Raw genomic sequence first — 5,629 nt, 5'->3', positions numbered from 1 at the left:
AGAGAGAGAGAGAGAGAGAGAGAGAGAGAGAGAGAGAGAGAGAGAGAGACTATTTCGAATATAGTCACGCTCTGGCGTTCCACCGGGAATGACTACTGCGGTATTATTGCGTAAACGCGCTGGCCTTATCTAATCCCGTGTCGGTCGCGTTGCGAAATAAAATTCGTCGACGGAGGACTCGGCGTTGTCGCGCGTGTCACCGGTGTAAACTCGGCCAAAACGACAGGATAAAAGCGCACGATGAAATCCTTTGTGATCCTCCGCACGAGTGCGATCCGCCTCTTTTGCGGAAATTATCAAAATGGTTTAATAAACCGCTGCCGCGCAACACACATACATACACATACAAAACCTCATCGTTTACTCTTTGCTTAGAGAACGCTCGTGTATATTTCTCTCTGTGTTATATCAAAATGTATATATGCAAAGGATTGAAATGCGCGGAGGAGAAGAAGGAAGTTGAATAAGATGAGGCGGAACGATATAAAAAGAAAACAAGAAAAAGCGTAGCTTCGCGTGACAAGAATGGGTGCTATTCGATAAATAAAAAAGAGCGAACGCGAGACGCAGGACAAGAGGAGGAGAGCCACGACAAAGACGTGTAGATAGTCTGTTTAAGTAGAGAAAAGGCGTTTTGTACGGTGCACACATGCGAGAGAGAACGAGATAGACACGTGCGCATACGGCGAGAGAGACGGCGATAACGATTAGCGTTTCTTCGGGGCAAAATCCGACGCTCGGCCGCTCGACGAAGAGGATTCCTCGATGACATGGGTCCATATTAGTAGTCGTTACATGAAACTTGCCTCAGGTGAGATATCCAGAGAGAAACTTGAAGTTAGTATTAATAATTGATACTTGAAACTTCTCCCAAATCAGATACTCAGATTTGAGTTCAGAGTTAGATGAGAATTTGTCAGTTGAATCGCGATATACATATACGGACATAATGTCACATACATTATATAATTCAACTGAAAAACTGAATCTAATTCTGAATAAAAATCTGACTGTCTCACGTGAGACAAACTCAAGTAACGACTATTAATATAGCTCTCAGATTTGGATGTGAGTTCTTCAGCTTCGCGCTGTTACAAATGTATAATGCCGCATATATTATATACAATTCAAATAAAAAAAACTCAAATCTAACTCTAAGCTCAGATCTGAATATCTCACATAGAGCAAGTTTTAAACAACGACTATTGATATGGACTTCGGTGAGTCGCGAGTTTATCGACACGGCGTCGATTTAGGACCGGTTTCACCAACTCCGGTTATGGTCAAAGCTGACGTGGGTTTCAACTGAAAATTCTAATGGATAAGAATGACAAAGTACTCATGTCCATCAGTTGGAGCCCTGACACCGTCGGTCAGATTTTGACCGTAAGCGGAGTTGGTGAAATCAGCCCTTAGCGACGAACCAGAGATGATCGAGTGAACTCTTTCTTTCTCTGCTGCTCCGTCTACGATCAGAGTTGTGAGTCAGAGAGCGACGCGAAATCGTCACGGTCGTGTTAATTGATCGAGGCCGCCGAGCGTCAGTCGTTGGCGACGACGTTGATCAACGTTAATCGTGTGATTAATCGAGTTTTTTTTTATATTTCTATCGGAGGATCGATACCGGTATAATTTTGGAACTCGAAGTGTACACGACAAAGACCTTTGTTCGTTTACTCGCGAGGGAACAAAACGCGACGTCTGGCGTGAGGTTCTTTTCTCCGCAGCGTCGAGGAGAATCGAACTTATCAGCAAATGATATCGATTTCGAAAGCTGTGTGAGCATTCGACAAAAAAAAATAAATCAATATCCAGACAAAAAGGATTCGTCAGAACCAAAGAATATCGTGTACGAGGGTGCGATCGAAATTTTTTATAACCGCGTCCCGCGCTCCCATTGACTTTAAATTTCTACCTTATACCGGTCTCTATCCTCTGATCTGCATCATAGTTCCGGCTAGAGCACGGAAAGGGGGGAGAAAAAAAGGAGATAGAAGAGAAAATATTATTAACCAACGAGAGACGAACCAGAATAAATTAATCGAGGCGCAACTGATACCGGGTGTGCTTTAAACGCGAGTATGCGAGACGGACGATGCGTTTGGTGTCCGATTACGCCGTGTCCACGGTCGCAGATAACGCAGGCGATTGTCCAACGACGTGACGACGAGCAGCGTTCCAATTCCGTAGGAAACGCACGCGATTATTACCGTGGTATGCACGACGACCTCGTTGTAAGACAGGTCTTTGACGTGCACGTAGACATGACACGCGTAACACGTCTCCATCATGACGACGACGACGACTACGACGACAGACCGCGTGGCACACACCATTGCGGTGGAAAACAAAGACAACGACCGTTCTGTCCCCGTTTCGTCATCGGTAAGACGATACGCGCCATGTAGAAAACTATCGCGAGAGCGAGAATGAGAAAGACAGACCGGCATTAGCGAGAAAAATTGTCTATAATACATGTAATCGTAGCCTATCTCTTCACCTCGTTCCGAATCAAGTGAAAGTCTGAGATCAAAGCTAGACTACGAAACCTATGTGAAGTTAGTCTCATATTTTCAAAATTAAAAAGAAATGATTAGACAATTTTTCACTTCTCATGTGAATCTGGCTCTCCTTTTTTCAAGTGGCGTTTTGACTGCTTTAATCGCCGGAACTATTTCTAAAATAGATCGGGAACACTAGAACTATACAGGCGAAAGAAGAGGAGGAACAAAACTTTTATCATTTCTTTTCAATTTTGAAAATACGGAGCTAACTTCACATAAACAGCTATTGGACTTGTTTATGAGTTTTCTTCTAAACAACTTATTCAAATCAAAATTTCGACTCCGCATTATGTGCTAATTACATTTGATATAGTAACATTTAATACAGTAAAAAAAACATTCTTCAATTATAATTTGTGCATTGTTATTTTTTCGGCATTGAAAATTTCAATAACATTTGGATATTCAAAAGCAGTGAAAAGGAAGGAATCGTCAATACGACAATTGTGCGTTTTGATCTATAAGTATAATATTTTACGACATCTGACAGATGTTATTTAAGACTGAATAGTCGTCATAGCCATGATGTAAGAAGCGAGAAATAACACGTTGAAAATTCTAACGTGCTAGTTTCAAATAAAAAGATGTTTGTGTGAAAGAACATTTTAAATCAGTTGACTTGTAAAATGTGCCGAAAAAACGATCCTTTTTCCTTAACAGTCAACAGATAGCAATAAGATAACCATGGCAAGATCAAAAGAAAAGATACAAGAATATTATAGTAAAAATTATAATGCAATTTTAGCAGACCGGGAATAGATTGACACTATTACGAAAATTATAATAAAAATTATATTAAAAAATTATAATAAAAATTATAATAATTATAAATTATAGTAAACATGAGAGATCATAAACATAATAATTTTTACTACATTTATGGTGATTTGTATTATGTTCATGATTATTTTTACTATGTTTTATTATAATTTTCATAGTGCTAGTCTATCACCGGAGTATTAAAATTGTATTGTAATTTTTATTACAATATTCTCTCCGTGTAGAAAGAAAAGATTACGTTACGTTAATTTTATGGTTCTTCGCAAGTCACATTAATTTTACATTTTTTTTCACACTAATATCTTTTTATTTGGAAATGGTACGCAAAAATTTTTTAGTTTGTCATTTCTTGCTTCTGACATCAATCTAGAGTTACACGGCGAAAGACCAGGAGTCTTAGGCCCGTATTAATAGTCATTAATCAATTGAAACTTATCCGACGTGAGATAAACAGATATGAATTTAGAGTTAAATTTGAATTTTTTATTTGAATCACACAATATACGCGACATTATATCTGCAATCGCGATTTAGCTGAAAGATTCACATCTAACTCTAAATTTAAATTTGAGTATCTCACCTAAGACGAGTCTCAAGTAACGACTATTAACACAACTTTTTGTCCATGAGCGGTCGTGTCTCGAAAACAAAGTGGTTGGCGCACTACGAATGTCAGTCGAAATAACGTACGGAATCCCCTTAAATCTCTCGCGTTTCCTATTCTCTCTCGTGTCCTTTACCAGGAATAAAATTACAACGGAATATAATTAGAACGTAAATTCCCCTCAATCGCGTGTATTTCAAAACGGAACCTTGAGAAGGAAGATATGAAAAGCTGACACGTGTCAGCGACGCTTTCGCTCCAGGATTAAAGTGTTTCAAGACTAAAGAATAGGAATTATTTCCAATTCAGTTTCTGGACTCACTCGGAAAATGAACGAGCTGTCGACAAGCAACGTGACGTGCGCCTCGTTTATCTGTCGACCGTGGCTTACAATATTAATCACCATTACTCTCACTAGCGCGATACACGCGCGGAATGTATAGATTTGTACTTGTTTGTTTATTTATTTGTTAGGTAGAGTGATCGCGCGCGCGCGCGAACGTAGTCGCGATGACTCGCGCGGCCAGGCAGAAGCCGATTCTTAGAATCGCGACCCTGCGACTGTTTAGTCTCTAGTTCTTTTTTTTTGTTAGCGACGCGTAAGAACGACTAAAATATTTTGTTGATATATACATATTATATGATTACTATTGATTATGGACTATGAGTAATCTGTAAATATACGAGACCACCACAGAGTCGTGTCTCTCCTGTAATTTACTAAAGAACGTTTTCTCCTTCACACTCCGAAAAATATCCCGAATTCTGACAAACGGTTTCAAGCCTGCAGCTTGAGTTTAGCGACGTGTCTCGCAGAAAACTCGACAGACCGTTAATTTGTATAATTACAGCTATCACTTATTTGGCGCGGCTCGCTGCATCTCCGTCAATCGTCACCGGAGATGATACGCTGTAGATATTCTGCTCCTTTGGATTCTGCATCCTTCCTCTCGAGGCGTCGATGCAATGATGATGACGACGATGCTGAACTTCCAACCATTATAACATGGTAAATGGACGACACTGCGCGGCACTTTCCAATAACACTTTTTGCGAGATTTCACTCCCGATGGATTTACCGATTTCTTCTTACGGCGAACGCGTGAGACTTACAGTCGAGTTCATCTCATCGATGGGCCGAAAACGTGAAAAACAACGTTTCGAACTACGAGCTTTACGTGCGACGCGCACCACCTTTTTCATAAACTTCGTTCTATTGATACTTCTCGCTGATTTTAACAGAATTCCAATCTCTACGATCAAATTTAAGAAAAGTTCCGGCGCACCGCTACCTATTTTTAAATTATTTTTTAATCTTCGAAGTTAATGCGACACTTGGAAAAAGTGTGGTGTTGACCATTTCTCGCAGTTCTGTCGACAATTCTCGATAGTTCTAACAGAGATCTGAGTAACACTTCCGTAATAAAAGCATAACTGAGCTAACCTCGGCATTTCTAGCGACGATAATCCGTGCGTGAAGTTCGCTCTTAACGAGCCGAGATTGCAAATGAGCGATCCAAACTGCCGCTACATTATTATAGCGAAATCGAAATCTTCGAAAAACCGACTTAATTTTACTTAATATCTACGATTACCCGATATGCGACGATTCTTTTGACGATTTTCTGGCAATATTTTGTAACAAATGCATGAAATAAATTTTCAATACTTTGGACGATAA

General features: G+C 39.8%; 1 long non-coding RNA gene across 1 annotated transcript; it reads left to right on the top strand.

Annotated features, from left to right (window-relative positions):
• The first annotated feature begins 6 nt into the window (after positions 1–6).
• LOC116844816 lies at positions 7–5,629 on the top strand. Its single transcript, XR_004378141.1, has 2 exons — positions 7–1,480; positions 4,800–5,629. It is a non-coding gene; the product is annotated as an uncharacterized LOC116844816 (long non-coding RNA).

This window comes from Odontomachus brunneus, unplaced genomic scaffold (assembly GCF_010583005.1).
Source record: "Odontomachus brunneus isolate Ranch 3 - 2012 unplaced genomic scaffold, Obru_v1 Obru_scaffold_047, whole genome shotgun sequence".
In the NCBI taxonomy this organism is placed as follows: domain Eukaryota; kingdom Metazoa; phylum Arthropoda; class Insecta; order Hymenoptera; family Formicidae; genus Odontomachus; species Odontomachus brunneus.
The sequence above is the reverse complement of the archived record's forward strand: the minus strand, read 5'-3'. Positions and strand labels throughout refer to the sequence as shown.